Source organism: Pinus tabuliformis, chromosome 8 (assembly GCF_031772625.1).
Source record: "Pinus tabuliformis cultivar Carrire ecotype Pingquan chromosome 8, CPIR1, whole genome shotgun sequence".
Lineage (NCBI taxonomy): Eukaryota > Viridiplantae > Streptophyta > Pinopsida > Pinales > Pinaceae > Pinus > Pinus tabuliformis.
Window position 1 is genome coordinate 452,427,634 of NC_142294.1, and position 17,638 is coordinate 452,445,271.

Here is a 17,638-nt window from a genome sequence, read left to right on the forward strand (position 1 = left end):
CATAACCGAACAGGAGTTAGTTCGCATACAATAAGATCGTCGAGAAAGGAAGAGCAGGTTGAGTGAATGCCCAGGTTATATGCGGGCGGTTCGAGCGGGTGCAGAAATGCTATCTCCTTCCTGCGTCGGTCGAGGGTCGGCTCCGCATTATCTGAAAGGCAGAATTGGGGCCATGAAAAGACTTCCCTGGGGCCGGACCTCCCTGGACTTGTCTGGAGCTATCTGTCTTAATAACCCCGCTCACCTCTAACGACTGCCTTCCTTAGTGTTCGCGCTAGAAGGATATGATAAGGAGAGGACACAGTAAGAGAAATATTGAAATGCCTCTGAGCGGAATGGGTGGGGCCAAGCCAAGGCCAAGGAAATAAGGATAAGGGATCGCCTTACTGAGCTGAGCTGAGCCCCCCCCCTTCCCCCCAATATATAAGGCGACGACTAGTTTTATATAACTATATATATAATATAGCCCCACACAACACCATAGAAAGAAGCGCGCTCTTTGAGGGGCCAGAGATAGGGGCCTAGCTCTCAATTAGGAGGGAATTAGCTCTAACGGAGTGTTGCCTCACCGAGGGAGCACTTCTCTCAAAGTTCCTCTCCCTCTCCTCAATCTGCTTGCTTTGCTTGAACTGCTGCTATTGGTCGCAGCTCGTTAAGGGTCATAAGCTTCCCCCTATTTCTTCTTATTTCGAGATATAGAGAGGTTTGCGACGAGGCTTTTTCCAATGGCTTCTATTGCTTGACTGGCTTACTCTTTGGCTTGGCCCGTCCATGTTCATACTATAGGTTTGGCTTGACCCTAAATCGATTGCTTGGCTACAGTCCTGGTTCAAGGTACTAGTAAAAAGTATTTTTACTAGTTTTTAGAATGATCTTTATTATTTTCGATCTGGAAGTCACTAATATGATAAAAATGGACTGGTGCGTTAGCACACTCGACTAATAAGGACCTTTAGGTACTCGACCCCAAGGGAGAGGAGAGGGGGCTCGACCATTAGGGAGAGGAGAGGACCTTTAGGTGCTCGACTGTTAAAGACCTTTAGGTACTCGACCATAAGGGAGAGGATGCGCAAGCAGGCTCGACCATAAGGGAGAGGACCCTTTAGGGTGCTCGACCATAAGGATGCGTAAGCAGGCTCAACTGTTAAGGAGAGGACCTTTAGGTACTCAAAGGTCAATTGGTCACGATAAGAAAAGACCCTCAAGCAGCTGAAGACATAATACACATTTTGAAGGAGAAGCAAGAACAGATCAGGGCCCTTTATAGTACCAGAACTGCAGCACCTCTCCCTTTGAGAGGAGAGGAGAGGGGGCTCGACCATTAGGGAGAGGAGAGGACCTTTAGTTACTCGACCATAAGGACCGGAGGGGCTCGACTGTTAAGGACCCTCACCTATATATATGTAATTACGATTTATTATATACGTAATTACGCTTTAGCAAACAACTACGATATCACTGGCACTTTTCCGATACGAGTTGGGGGCATCGGAATGAGTGAGTCGATGGCGGCCTTATAGTCGAGCATTCGTTCCTCTCCTGTTAGTCGAGTCACTAACGTACCTCTCCTCTCCTCTCCCTCTCCTTATCAGTCGAGCCCCTAGCATCATGCCATGCCTACCCTCCTCTTCCTGGCAGAAGGCAAGTGTTGTTGAGTTAAGTGCCAACCCCACTCCATAATCTGATCTGATCTCATCAGTTCTGGGGCAGTAATTCATGAATAGGGCAGTTCTGAGGATCCACCCACGCCGGGTTGTTCCTCCCACTTCATTTTCATTTGCCGAGCGCGCTTTGCGAGAACAACAAAAACCTGTTGGTCCATACCGCTCTTTCCTTTCTTCGGTGCTACCTTTTTCTTCCCAAGGGAGAACCTTAGGGTGCCCAATAACAAAATTGGTGATGCCCTACCACTAAGGGAACAACAGGATTCAGTTTCACCTTTTGTGCTTACGAACCATGAGTTTTACTCATGTGTGAAGGACGGCAAATAAATTGGCAAACATTCTAGCCAATCAAGGGGTGCTCTGTACCAAAAGCAGGGTCAAGTTGAGTTGGCAAGAGATGCCTCAGAATAGATTGAGGGAGCATTGTCTCGATCAGGCAGATGAGGACAGAACGTTATTTCGAAACAGAGCCACAAAGACGGGGTCTAGTTGATTTGGATTCATTATGAAGTGTTATTTCAGAAGTGATGTCACATTTGGGATGCAGGTCTCTGTCTGCCTCCTCAACCCAAGTAAGCGCAAACCCAGAAGTCTCAGGTGGAAGTTGCTCGGTAGACGGTGTTTCTTGGATGGATGGATGGACAGATGGATTTTCATCTTCCTTTGGTTCATGCACCTGAGGAGATGGGATGGTGTGAGAGGCCAGAGTCCAGGCTTTCTCAGCAGACTCAAAACCCCCACATTACTTCCTATGGTGTCAATACCGCCCTCAGGGTGGTTTCTGGTTTATCGCATACCCTTAAAGTCGAGAGCAGTTTTTTGGAGTTGGAAGCGATTCCACTCACCATGCAAAACGTGGCCAAGGTTGGGCAGAGAATACCGCCCTCATCGCGCGGTAATTCTTTTTGCTTTTGGCTCATGCGATATGATCCTCCATCGTTGGATCAGGCGAGGAGAATCAACAATCAAGGATAAGCGTGCATGTTGGTGGGTCCAGGTCGTTTATCGCGCGGTAATTCTCCGTGCTTTTAGTTCATGCGATATTATCCTTCGTCGTTGGATCAGGTGAGGAGAATCAACGGTCAGGGAAAAGCATGCATGTTGGTGGGTCCGGGTCTTTTATTGTGCATGTTGGTGGGTCCGGGTCTTTTGACCTTTTACGAATTGTTTATTTAAGATTTGAGTTACTACGAGTCTGTTGTTTGGGTCTTTAGGACCTAGTTGGTGGATTTGTATTTTGGTGAGGCTTTTACCTAGGGCTAAAAGGTTTAGCCTGTGGTTGGTTGTATTTTATGTAATTTTACCCTTTGAACATTTTGAATAGAAGGCACGACTCTTGCATTAGCAAAAAAAAAAAAAAAAACTATTATAATTTTATATTATAATAATAATATAACGATTAGTTTTATATTATATTAAACATAATATTATAATGTTTAAAAAATAAAATGCATAAGATGTAACAAATATCAATCAAGAAAAAATGCAAGCCAGTGAGGATCTTATGGACTTGGCGAAAGTGGAAAAGCAATAAGCCATCGTGGAAAATGAATCTCCTAGTTCTACAAGGAACAATACTGGAAAGGCAGCTTCTTGGGTAGATCAAGTGGATGAGGAAGAACTCCAAAATAACAATGCTCACTTACCAAAGAATGAACTGCCAGAAATAGCAGAAAATACGGGTTGGATTCAAGTTGGGAAGAAAGAAAAAACTTTTTTGCCAAGGAAAACAAGAAGTCAGACTAAATTAAATCAAAAGTAGTGAAAATGGATTGTAAATGTGTTTAGATATTAGGGGTTTTTTGGAACAAAAATTAGTTGGAAAAGGGACTAAAATTTTTGTATCATGAAGTACTCGCTTAAGGGTTTGGATTAAACCTTTGTGTTCATTCTCAAATCTACAAGGAAGATGGGTATATGTAAAGGTTTTGGCCTTGTAACCATATTTTTCTTTAATACAAATCTCTACCTATTTTGTTAATATCTATATATATATATATATATATATATATATATATATATATATATATCAAAAGTAGTGAAAAATGGAATGTAAATGTGTTTAGAAATTAGGATTTTTCTGGAAAAAAAAATAGTTGGAAAAGGGACTGAAATTTTTGTATCATGGAGTACTTGCTTAAGGGTTTGGATTCAACCTTTGTGTTGATTCTCAAATATACAAGGAATATTGGTATATGCAAAGGTTTTGGCCTTGTAACCACATTTTTCTTTAACACAAATCTCTACCTGTTTTGTGAATATATATATATATATTGAACGTTATTAACTATATACAAAGAGAAAGTAAGGCATTTATGAAAGGTAAAATAAGTTGGATTTATAAAGTCATCAAGTTTCAAAATTAAATAAAAAACAAGATAGCAAAAATTATTGAAATTTTACTAAATTAAATGGGTAAAAGTATATGTAAGGTATTAGCTCCAGTTTAGATTAATTTAACATTAATATTTTGTTTTTTTTATTGAAATACATGCATTGATTTTAGTGTAGATACTCATTTCTAATCATACTTGATTTATTATACTTTATGCATTGATTTCAATGTAAATGTCAATTTATAATCCTATTTGATTGATTGTAGTTGATGCATTGATCTCAATGTAGATATTGATATCTAATCCTATTTGACTGTTTATACTGCATGCATTAATTTCATTGTAAATGCTAATTTTTGGTTTGATGTAACTAGATAGGTGATGTACATTAACCCGGATGCGGGTCTCTTATACAGCATTTAACTGATAAGACGGTCCGCTGGCGGGTTGGGAGGCCATCTGGCTAAGCGCATCGACCTGAGAACCCACCGCAGTTGGAGTAAACACACCTTTCAAGCGACATTTATTGTCTCTGAGAGCTGTGACAAGCCTATTTCCTTCCGCACCATGGCCTTTGCAAACCATATAGTTTCCCCTCCCCTTCTCCATGGCATTTGTTCTCTGCAAGCGGCTAAACCTTGTCTAAGAATGGCTACAGGTAGTCGCTGCCTAATTCTCCCTTGTCAGGATTTTGGTAATGGTTTTCATTTCTCGCATTCTCGTCATTGTCATCTTGATTGCGGCTCGCCCTCCCCTTCTCTCGCTCAACATCGCCTTCAGCCCAATACTTCTGCTATCAATTCAGCAATGCCTCGCCTCAGGCACCGCATGCACAGTAGACGCGGAGGCTCGCGTGGAGGCTTTAACCGCTCGCGAGTTTCTACCAGCTCCTCCTCTGACTCCCCAGACTCAACCACTGAATTTCCCAGCTACCCGAATACCAGAAGTGGGAGAGGTTGGCGGGACAATGCTGTCCACACCATGGAGCTCCCACTCGTTCCTCTTTCTGGCCCTCACAGCACCCAATTTCGTTTCTGTAGTTCCCTAAACAGGCCTACAATTATTGCTACCATCACAATTTCTTTCAAGGAGGAATCTGCAGCGCAAGATACTCTGTCCGGTCATGGGAACAAGCAGAACAGGGTAGAGCCAGGAAGTCATGGAATGAGTAACATGCAGCAAGGTGAAAGCAGTCAGGCTCCACATGACAAAGACAAAGGTGGGGATACTGGTAAGAGACAGATGGATGCAGAGGGCACTGTGGAGGCTCCAAACGTTCAAGGTCGAAGCGTGTCTGAAGAGGAAGACGATTGGTATCGGTTTGCCTGCCAAATTGAGGAAGAGCCAGCTCCGGAGGATCCTCCAGCCTAACACGTGGCCTCATGCTAAGGCCTTTCGCTCCCAAGTGGATTTATCGCACTGTTTTGTGGTCTCATGGTCTCAAGCACAGGACTCCGCCTTCCAGGTGGATATGTTTCTACGTTACGTGGTTTTGTGGTCTGTTTGTGTTCTGTCTCCACGCCAAATGTCTTGTTCTCTCTGGTGTCTCTCTGCCAAGTAGAAATGTCATATTGTTCCTTGGATCTGTTTCTGTTTTTTTGGTTCAGGATTTGCATTGTTACAGTCCTCTGGTTCATTTTGAAAAACCAAGGTTTACTACGAAATAGTTGTTATGGTTCAATGGCTAGTTTCCCCAATAACAGGGGCAGTCTTTAACGCTTCTTGGACTGGTTTCCCCTTTATTGGGGCAGTCCAACACCAACAGTTGCATTTTGAGATGATGACTGATGCTTAACTTCTCTTAGATCAGGTTTCTCTGTAACTTTTTTGTAATATATTAATAGATCAATACTACTTAGAAAAAAAAACTAGGTGATGTGCATTACTATTAAAGTAATGAGATTTATTGTGTGCACTAATTTCAAAGTATGTACAAAGTAAGTACTGATGATGTGCATTGATTTTTGTGTTATAATAATCATCAACCTAGATCCATATTAAATAGAAATAAAAAACAAAGAACCTAAATCCATATTAAATATAAATGAACAACAAAGAGAAAGTCAATAGAGAAAGGCACGAGAAATGACAACTAAGGATGCATTCATTTCAGTGTAAATGTAATTTCTAATTCTATCTACACTATATGCATTGATTTTAGTGTAGATGTTAATTTCTAATATGATGAAAACAAATCGATGATATGCATTATTTTCAAAGTAATTAGATTAATAGTTTCCACTAGTTTTATAGTATGCACAAAGTAATCTTTGACGAGATGCATTGTTTTTTTTGTTATAAGAATTATCAGCCTGGATCCATATTAAACATAAATGAACAACAAATGTTGTATGTTGAATATGATGTGGCAACTCGTAACTCTCACTGATATGAGTATTGCACATCAAAAATTCATGATAGGATTTATCAATTAGCTCAAGTTAAAATGTGTGATCTATGTGAGTAGTCATATGCTAGAGTTTAGGTATCAATAAAAATACAAGTCCAATGTTCATGAAATATAGAAGATAAGGAACTCATCAAATTAATCTGACATATTTAACATATTTAAAATGATTACATTAATTATATGTTCGAAAAATTTTGTGTGGCCTCACACGATTGAAAATCGACTTCTATATATACACTTGTATATTTATGTGCATCTACATGATTTGTGCATATACGTACGATGGCTTTTGTATATGTGCAGCTTCTATATATGCATAAAGATATGGAAGTGTGCACGTGAGGAAATGCAAGTGCATTTATGAAATTCAACTTCTATATATGTGTTTGCATAACTATATGCATATACAGAGGTCTACACATTGAATATGGCTTCTATATATGTGTAGTTTTTGTATATGCACATAGATATGCAAGCACATATATAGAAGTTGACTTTCTTATATGCACTTGCATTTCTACATATGTATGATTCTTGTATATCCACGCTTCCATGTCTATGTGCATATATAGAAGTTGTGCATATACAAAATTTATCTTCCATATATGCATGCTCCCACATTTATGTGCATATATAGAAGTTGTGCATATACAAAAGTTGCGCATATACAAAAGCTATATTTTTGTATATGCACACTTCCATATATATCTACATATACAAAAGTTGTGCATATATGCAAGATGACTTTTGTATATGCATAGCTTATGTATATGCACATAGACATGGAAACATGAATATACGGATCATGAATCTATGGAATCTATGATAGTGGATGATGTTCAAAAATGATTTGGACAAGATATAGAGTTGGTGAACATGAATTCTAAATTTACACTTAACGTTAATGAGCTTCTATTGTTTGTTCTTATTTTAATGTGATGATATCATTAATAGGTAATTTATCATGAGCTTCTTATTGGTTATAATACTATGTAGTTGAACTTAGGGGTAGGAGCTAAGGAATTGGATCTAGGATAGAGAGCTATACATTTTGAGCACAACTTGCGACATAGTAAAAGAAATAATATCCATAGAATGCACATTGTGCTATAAGATATGCAGGAAGTAAGTAGTGGCAAGTGAGTGGAGTGATATAAAAATATGGAAATGGGAAATATTGGATCTAGAAAGTCCTTTAGAATCACAACTACCTTTAATGACTTCAACAAGTTATCATAATTATGTTCTCATACACCCACAAATATAACAAGTTTAAAGATCTCATGGGAGATTGTGGACATGTGAATAGTACATTTTATTATTTCTTCTAATCATTTTAGAGGAGGTTTCTCAAAATGGGCTCTTGTAATAGACTTCCAAACAAGCACTATATTATTATTATTTGTAAAATATGTACATATAATGCAGGTTTTTGACATTAGTGTAATTCCCTTTTTTTTTTGCAATTTTTGTTTTGTTCTTATAGATTTATAAATTTTATGTTAAATTAATGTTTTATGTTTATAGAATAAATTATCCATATCTGAATCAATTTGCATTCACTATAGATAGTTTCACATTGTTGTGATATTTACATCTTTTTCTTTATTTATTTAAATTTATGTATTTCATTTTTCATAAATACCTTTCGTAGGTTTCTAAATAATATGTATGTTTATTTTGAGGAGGAGGATGTTGACACATTTTTATCACTATATTAACATTGAGAAATAAAAAAAAAAATTATGTTCTTGTTTTCTTTCCAAGAGGATTTAAGAATAAGTGTTTGAAGGACGTGATGACTTGTATTATGTTTGACACTATTCAAGTCATATACTCCATTCGTATTTCATTTCCTTCTAAGAACCAGAATAAGATGAAAGCACTTGTATTCAAGAAAATTTCAAGATTCAATGACTAAATTCACCACCAAACTTTTTATAGTTGTAATTCTTGAAGAACTCTTTGAATAATGGTAAGCAATGCCCACTAAAATGTTGGTAATTGCTCTAGAAGTCAAACCAATCGATCCAATAGTTGAAGTAGAATATTGATAAGCAATTATAGATCTATTCTTTGTGATCAAGATGTAATTTTTTATTTAATACTTCTAGAATAAGTAGAGGAAGAGATAGAAAAGGTTTACAAGTAGTAGACTCAATAATGGTAGATGTAGAGTCAATTGTTTAAGGAAGACAGGTAGGATAAGTAATTTATTCCATTTCTTAAGTAGTTCAATATTTGGAATTAATGGTAGATGTAGAGTCAATTGTTTAAGGAAGACAGGTAGGATAAGTAATTTATTCCATTACTTAAGTAGTTCAATATTTGGAATTAGTAGCATAGTCTATAATAGCATAAGTAATAACATATCTAGTAACGCTATCAATGGAATTAGTAGAACTATTAATAGAAAAGAAAAATAGTTAGCTTGTTGGGGCAGAGGCAAAGCTATAAGCTATGGAAGAAGTGTCAAATGTACTACTAGTTGTTCTAGCATCCAAGTTATTAGTAGTAGAGTTGGAAACCCCAATATAAGCATAGCATGAGGCATGTCGAGAAAAGATAAATTTGAGGGATGCATGGATCACAATTATAGGTCTATACTACAATTTTGATCTTGGTGATTCACTTGGTTAATTAGAACTACTTAAGATGGAATTACCTATTATAGTGATGTAATTTTATCAACTACATTGACATTGGCATTATTTTTTGTTTTTGTTGTTATGCTAGTATGAGTTATAGTTTGTCCCATTGTTATTTTTTGTATAAACAATTCAAATTGTCACATTTTGTTTTCATGGTTATGTTATTCAAGTTATAATTTGTTTGTTATTTAGTTATATTGAGAAAATTACTTTAAAAGATAAATATAGTTATTTCACATATCAATACTAAAATTTAGTTCTTTCATTAAGTCAATGAACCTATCATTGTTTAATGATTCATAGAATAATAGGTCAAGGAAGAAATTACTTTAAAACATGAAAACAATTATATTTAGATTTATTATCAATAAGTATTTCAATTTTTTTACTTATGTTAATCAATTTATTTTTTCTTTTATATTAAGCATGTTAATCCAAGTTATAATCTTTTGTTGAATTCTTTACCAATCATTCAAATAGTTATAATTTTTTGATATTCTTATGTTACTTATAGTTTAGGCTTGCATTGGATTCTAAACTTTAAACATGTCAATTTCACAACAATTCAAAAACCTTCCTACTTGGGTTCTTGATTTTTTTTAGTGAATAAAAATAATATAAAATTTTATTTATTTTAAGGTTCACTAATACTAGTGATACTTTGGTAGAAATTTTAACCATTTATTTTTTTAAATAACTAGTACCTATAATATTTAGGTAAAAACGTAAAAGTGAATTGGATAATAGAGAAACATATACCTTAACAATGGATAAAACCCAAAGAAAAACTACTTCAGAATAATGTTAATAATATAGGGTTTAATATAATAGTGTTATTGACTACAGTCATGTTGGAGCCATTTACTTCTGTTAATCTAGAATTATCTACAGCTATGTTTATGAGAAATAAACAGTTGGAAATGAAACTTAAAATAACTTAAAATAGATATTATATAAGAAAGATAAGTTTTTGGATTGTGTAAATTTTGATATATTTTAAAATATGTACTTATCATAAATAATATTAATAAAAAAACCACAATAATATATATATATAATTAGGTATAAATGATTAAAAAAATTATGTAATAAAATCTAAAATTTATTTTTAAAAATCAAAAATTAAGAAAATAATTTATTCATCCTAAAATCAATAATAAATTTTAAAATAAAGAATTTTTTTTTAATTTTAAAATAAGGATTTTTTTGTAAAGAATAAATTTCTTTCAAATTTTTTCATCGACAAAATCATTACCAATAATATAGGATTGAAGTCATGCTAGCACTCGAGCCACATTGACTTTACTCTCTAAGAGAAGAATGGTGCTTGCCGCATTCACCTTACTTTATAAGAAGACAATAATCTTTAAGGAAAAAAATGATGCTTAATATTGATGTTATTAGATTTATTTTTAAATAGTTTAAAAAATGATAAATTAGTGAACAAGTTGAAAAGGTTGAAGAATTTCATTTAATTTTTAAATGAATATATTTATTTTAAAAAATATTCAAATAAATTTATATGGCAAAATCATTGACATAAATTTAATAAATATTAATCATTTAAATTAAATTCATTAACACTAATTTAATCATATAATAATAGTTTAAATTAAATTCTTGAATGATAAAATTAATAATTTTATTTTTTCAAAAATTCAGTGGATTTAGGCACCTCTCCCTTATGGTCGAGCCTGCTTGCGCATCCTCTCTTCTCCCTCTCCTCTCCCTCTCCCTTATGGTCGAGCACCTAAAGGTCCTTATGGTCCAGCACCTAAAGGTTATATTATTTTAACTAATTAAAAGAAATTTAGTTTTAAAAATATTAAATTAATTTTATATAATTGTGTTTTCAAATTTACTTTTTGTATTACAAAATTTTATTGAGCCAGCCAAGTAAGTTGAAATTTGGCTCATGTTAGCCAAAAAATAAAAAATTAAAATTAAAATCTAAAAATAAAAAAAAATAAAAATAACTATTTAAAACATTTAAATAATGTCTACTCATACAAAAATTTCCCTCAAGAAATAGCACATGAAATGAGTTATGGTCTTTTTAGCATGTAGTATTGATAAATCATGTATTGTAACAAATATTATTTACAGATTAATATCTATGGTAAAGTGGGTATGAATCTCCCTGGTTAAAAATCTTGTTACTTGTTTCTTAAATGTTTAATTTATATATTAACTCTTTTTATAATTTATAACTAATTTAAAATAAAGTTTTAATTTAGTTAATTTTTATAAAAGAAAAATAATTTTAGCAATCATGAAATGTTTTGATGTTTATCAATGTTTATGAACCACATAATTTATATAGTTGTGCTAATTTATATAAAAAAACAATTATAGCATTATACCAAAAATCAATTTTTTTGACATTTACATATTTCTAAAAAATATTTTGATGTTTATTCTGTATTAATACCTATCCAAATTTATCAACCATATAAATTGTGTTAATTATATAACTGTAACATTTTAAGTAAATATATTATAAAAAATGGATATATTGCATTTTTTTGCATTTTCGCATAGATATGCAAAAAATGGATGATACCATAGGTGATACGTGTATCACATTTTCTATACCAATATTACACCTCCTGATAAGGGTATCACACACCATACAATGCATATCAGCATCATACAACGTGTATCAGCGAATTGCAGTGTGACTCATATGGTTTGCCAATATGGTCCAATTTCTATATTCGGTGTTTTATATTTATATTTATATTTATATTTAGAAACTTTTTAAGATAAACAAATGTTTTTATAAAAAGGTTATATCTATTATTTTCCCTCACTATTTAAGTTTTGAACTAAAGATAATTAAATACTTTTATTTATTATTGAATGTGTATTAGTATTAGAAATTATAATATTTATTTATTTTTTAAGTTTAAGTGGGATCACATTTCTAACATGTTTGGTTTCAACTAAGTGTTTTTGTTTCCTCATACTATGCAATTCAATGACAAATTATTTTCTTTATTTAGTTTACTAAAAGAAAGTTTTAAAACCAAGCATGTATTTTTGGGATAGTTATATAAATCAAAATTTCAATTAAAATAGATGTTTGTAAGGTCTATCTCAAAAAAAGAATGGTTGAATAAAAAAATTGTTATTAATTAGTTACTAAAAACATACCGATGGTTTATTTACCCAAATAGACAAAGAACATCTTCACTCGAAGTAAGGGTTTTTTTTTCTAAAATATTTATTTTCATGAACAAATAAAGAATGAAAAGAAACACTTACATTTTGGTATTTATCATCATCATTTAAATCCCTTCTAACAATAGGTTTGAACAAAAGCTAAACAATTAAAATAGATGTCTGTAAGATCTATCTCAAAAAGGGAATGATTCAATAAAAAAATTGTTATTAATTAGTTGCTAAAAACATACAGATGGTTTATTTACCCAAATAGACAAAGAAGAAATTAAGGGTTTCTTCTTTCTAAAATATTTATTTTCGTGAACAAATAAAGAATGAAAAGAAACACTTACATGTTTGGTATTTATCATCATCATTTAAATCCCTTCTAACCATAGGTTTGAACAAAAGCTAAACTCTCCCTTTTCTACCGGCTAAGAAGACTCTCATATTTATGGTTGCTAAAAAAAACCTTGGTAGATTGAAATCAGAATGTTGTTTTCCAAAATAATCTTGAAAATGCATTAAAAAACGGAGCTAGAACTCTTGATACAGAGATTCCTTCAGTGGTCTCAACACAACCTAGAAGATGGAAGGGTTAGCATCTGAAAATGAGCTTGGAAGGCGATAATAATAAGGCATCTAGACGCAGCCACTTAGGAAATATTTACACTTTAAAAGAATCAATTATATCATTAAGCAATTATACTTCAAAAATTCAACCATACAAGAATAGTAGAACAGTAGAGATCATAATGCACAAAGAGAACACAAGATTTAGCCTGGGAAAACCACATAAGGGGAATAACTCATCAACCCTTTTCTAATAGAAAATTTATTTTGTTCAACAAGAGACACGCCTACACCTTTAGTCAACAACTAGGTCAAACTGACCTTCAACAAATCTATGGTCAAACCTGGTCTTCTCCCTACAAGTCAAGCATTCCAATCTAATCTAGCACTCTACCTTCTTATCTACCCTAGGTTGAATTTCGGCCTCCTTATTTTGCCCAAAACCCTAGAAAGTTTAGCCCCTACAGTTGCCCATAAAATTTTGGTGCCTACAACAGAAATTACCCAAAAAATATGTAAATTGTGAGAGTCCTTCCACACATGCGAGGTTGAGAGAGAGAGAAAGAGATGTATTGCATCCTCCTTGTCCTTCGCTTGCTTGTCCAAAAGATACTTGATTGAGAGAGATGTGAATTGGTGCCATGAGGAGGAGGTCGGACTGTTTTTATATAGTGATTTGCCTTGGTCAAATGGGTGTGACTCTACCAAATCTGACTTGACTTGGATGGAGGCCTACTTGACAATCTTTGAGCCAAAATTTTCAAATTTCAAATTCAAATTTTCTTATTTAAAAAGTCCAAATGGGACTTGACTCAAAAAAATATTTTTCCTTTGACTCTAGCATTTCAAATATGCTTTGCAATAATCAATATAAATACATCAAGGGCCAAATATACATTATGAAGGTCGACCATGGTTACAAAATCTCAGCAGGCTCCACCATGAACTAGCTAAGTGTATTCACAAAAAACAAATATCTGACATACTGTTGACCAGATACATCAAAGAATCTATTAGTTTCCTATACAATGTGGGATATGCCAACTCACCCTCAAAAGCACTCAGCTTCCTCAAGTTGGTGATCAGAGGTGTAGACATAGGCTTGCAATCTTCCATCATAAATCTCCTCAAAATCTCCCTTGTATACTTGACACCCTAGGAAAATCTCTCATGGTTGTTTCCATATCTCCAATTCCAAAAATCAATCCATCAAGTTAATGTCCTTCATCTCAAACTCCAAAGAAAGTTCCTCCTCGCACATCTCTACGAGCCTCTTTGATCCTATCAAGAAGAAATCAACATACAACACCAAGATAAGTGTCTCACCCTCAACAAGTACATAGTACAAGTTTGAGTCCACCCCACTCTTGGTGAAGCCTAAACCAAGAAATCTATCAATCCTAGCATACCATGTGCACGAAGCTTGCTTCAATCTATAAAAGACCTTCTTCAACTTGCATATATGAGACTCCCTCTCATGCAACTCAAAGCCTTGAGGTTTCTCAATATACACCTCTTCCTCAATCACCTTATTGCGGAAGGTAATCCTCACATCCATCTGATGTATCCTCCACTCCATCCTTGAAGCAATGTAGATAACTACCATAATATATGCATATCTATTGACAAAATCATATGTTTCCTCGTCGTTCACCTCCTCCTAGAAGAACCCTCTCAACACAAACCTTTATTTGTGCTTCTTAATGTTTCCATATATTACATGATTGATCTTATAGATCCATCAAGAAGTGACCACAAACTTTCCCTCTGGCCTAGACACTATGTCCCACACATCATTCCTCATGATGCAACTATAGTATTCCACCATGGCATCCATCCAAACCTATTAATCTTCTACCTCCTCATGAGTAGAAGGCTCGGAATCACTTATGTTGTGCATCAAGGCCAAATAGCTAAAAAATATGGCAAGTGATCTACTCTCCCTAGAAGTCTTGCTAGGAGCCACCATGTGCTCCTCTACATCCCTCAAGGTTTGTTCAACCCATCTTAGCGTCCCCCTAGTAGGGCTCAAAGGACCCTCTTTGTCCTTCTCCTAATCCACAAGTTATGTCCTTGCTATTGATGTTGTTGGTCCCTACTCAACCTTAGGAGCCTCTTGCTTCTGATCCTCTATCCCTATTGGCTTTATGTCATGAGACCTCCTAAATGTTCTACTCTCCTTGAATATGACATCTCGATTGATGATGACTCTTCTTTGTCCTTGAATGTATACCTTGTAGGCCTTTAAGACCTCACTATAGCTCACAAAAATGCTCTTCTCTAATGAGGGCTCCAACTTAGTCCTCTTCTTTGTAGGAATGTGGACATAAACTGGATTGTTGAAGATGCACAGATGACTCGCCTATGGTATCTCTCCAATAAACATCTCCTAAGGAGTCTTTTCCTCCAAGATTTTCTGAGGACTCTTGTTCTGCAAGTAAACAATTGTATTGCATGCCTTCGCCTACAGAAACATAGGCAAGTCTTGATCATAGATCATTGTCTTCAAATTTTCTCAAACTATGATTCGGTTCTTTCTTTTTGCAATCTCATTTTGTTGATAATTTTTAAGGTACTGTGAGTTCCTTCTAGATCCCTCATTGTAGGCCTTCACCTACATAAACATAGGCAAGTATTGATCATAGATCATTGTGTTCAAATTTTCTCAAAATATGATTCAGTTCTTTGTTTTTGAAATCCCATTATGTTGAGGGTTTTGAAGTAATATGGGTTTCTTCTTGATCCCTGACTCTCTGTAGAAATCCTGAAACTCATTGGAGGTATACTCGCCCATTTTCAAATCTCAGTACCTTAATCTTCTTCCCAATTTGGTTCTCCACAATTGTTTTTAACTCTTGAAATCCACTGAAGACTTCACCCTCGATCTTCAAGAAGTAGATCCAATTCTTCCTGGAATAGTCCTTTATGAATATCGCAAAGTAGTTGGACCCTGTGATTGATTCCACCAACATATGACCACATATATTTGAATGCACCAAGTCCAACACTCCCTTGGACCGGGTTTCACTGTGAGGAAAGGTTACCTTGGCATCCTTGCCAAGTGCACACCAATTACACACTCCCCCCTGCTCCACCTTGATCTCCGGGGAACCTATAACCATCCACCATAACATAGGAAGAGCCATGTAATGTAGGTGACCCATTCTCCTATGCCAAAGCTCGCTCTAGTTGTCATTGTTACATACAAGGGCCTTCATTGGCTAACCTCTCAACAAGTATAATCTCTTCTCCCTGCTCCCTATGACCCGCCTCACGCTAGGATCAACCCCTTTTGGTCAAATAGCTACTTCACCTCCCATAAATCTGACCTCTAGTCCTTCATCTGTTGAATTAACTAGTATCGGTATTTATAATGTATTTCTATCATTTGTAAATTTATTGAAGCATATTTAATATGCTTGGATCATAAAAAGAATTTTTTTTTATAGCATGGATTTCATGCTCAAAGAAAAGAAAAATTTATATATTTGAAAAAGCACAACAAAAAATTCAAGTGTCTTTTTGGTCAAATCCCAAATGGTCAAGTCGGGCCTCCATTTGTCAAGTCGGACTACACAAGTGACGGGTCCCTTCGCATGGGCAAACAACTATATATTAGCATTATGACTCCACTAATTTGGCAACCAGCTCGCAGCATCTGTGGAAAAGAAATGTGAGCTGTCTGAGGCTATATATCTTTTTGTAATGCGAGTTGTCTTAGGCTATATATCTGTGTGTAATGTGAACTGTGCGAGGATATATATCTGTGTAATGTGAGTTGTCTAAGGCTATATATCTCTGTGTAATGCGAGTTGTCTGAGGTTATATATCTTTGTGTAATGTGAGTTGTCTGAGGCATAACATCTATGTGGTGATGTGAGTTTCTGAGGCACTCTTTCTCTTTGGGACATGGCATCTACGAACAAAAATATGGCATCTTGTGACCAGACTTATTGACAAAGTTGTGGTAGTGTTTGGACTATTAATGGAGGGTTGAATTGGCATTTGGGCTATTGCTCAGGTTAGATGTTGTGACTTGGATTTCTCTTGTTGACAAAGATTCTATAAGGATGGGATTTGTTGGGTTTCCCCTTGTGGGTTTTGCCCTAGTCATTGACCTAATCTCTTGTGTCTCTTGTCTCTTGTGCACTATGATCTCTACTTTCTTTATGTTTTTGAATGTGTAATTGCTTGATGACATAACTAAATAATGTAAATGCTAAAAGGAAACATATATATCAGTCACAAGTAATTATTTTGATTATAAATTCAATTTTCAATTGAATTTCAACATTGTCCTCCATGGCCGAAACTAAAAGGAGATTCTTCTCCAACCCTAGCACAAACATCACCACCATGATACTCTGAGTCCATCTGAAATTGTATGTTGTTTATGCCCTCTACTAAATACTCAGTGTTGTCACCAAGCTCCACATGTTAGATCTCAAAGCTCCTTGGCCATACTGGTGAAGATATCCCAAGATACTATCATGTGATTAGATGCTCCATTGTCGACAAACCACGCCTCTCTCGTAACAGTGCTAGAAAGGCATGTCACCAAGGCAAATTTTTTCTCGAACTTCTCAACCAACTCATCCATCTGTATTGTGGCTATCGTAAATGTCTTTCCTTTGCCTTCTTATTTGGACATTGTTTGGCATAATGACCAAACTTGTGAGATGCAAAGCACTTGAATTTGCTCATGTCTTTCTCCTTCTTTCTTTATGAAGATCATCCTCCACCTTGGTTCTACTTTGCCTTCCACTTTCCCTTCTTAGCTTTCATAGCAAGAGCAATTTCTCCATCCCCACCTCCACTCCTATGTTGTCCACAAATTAT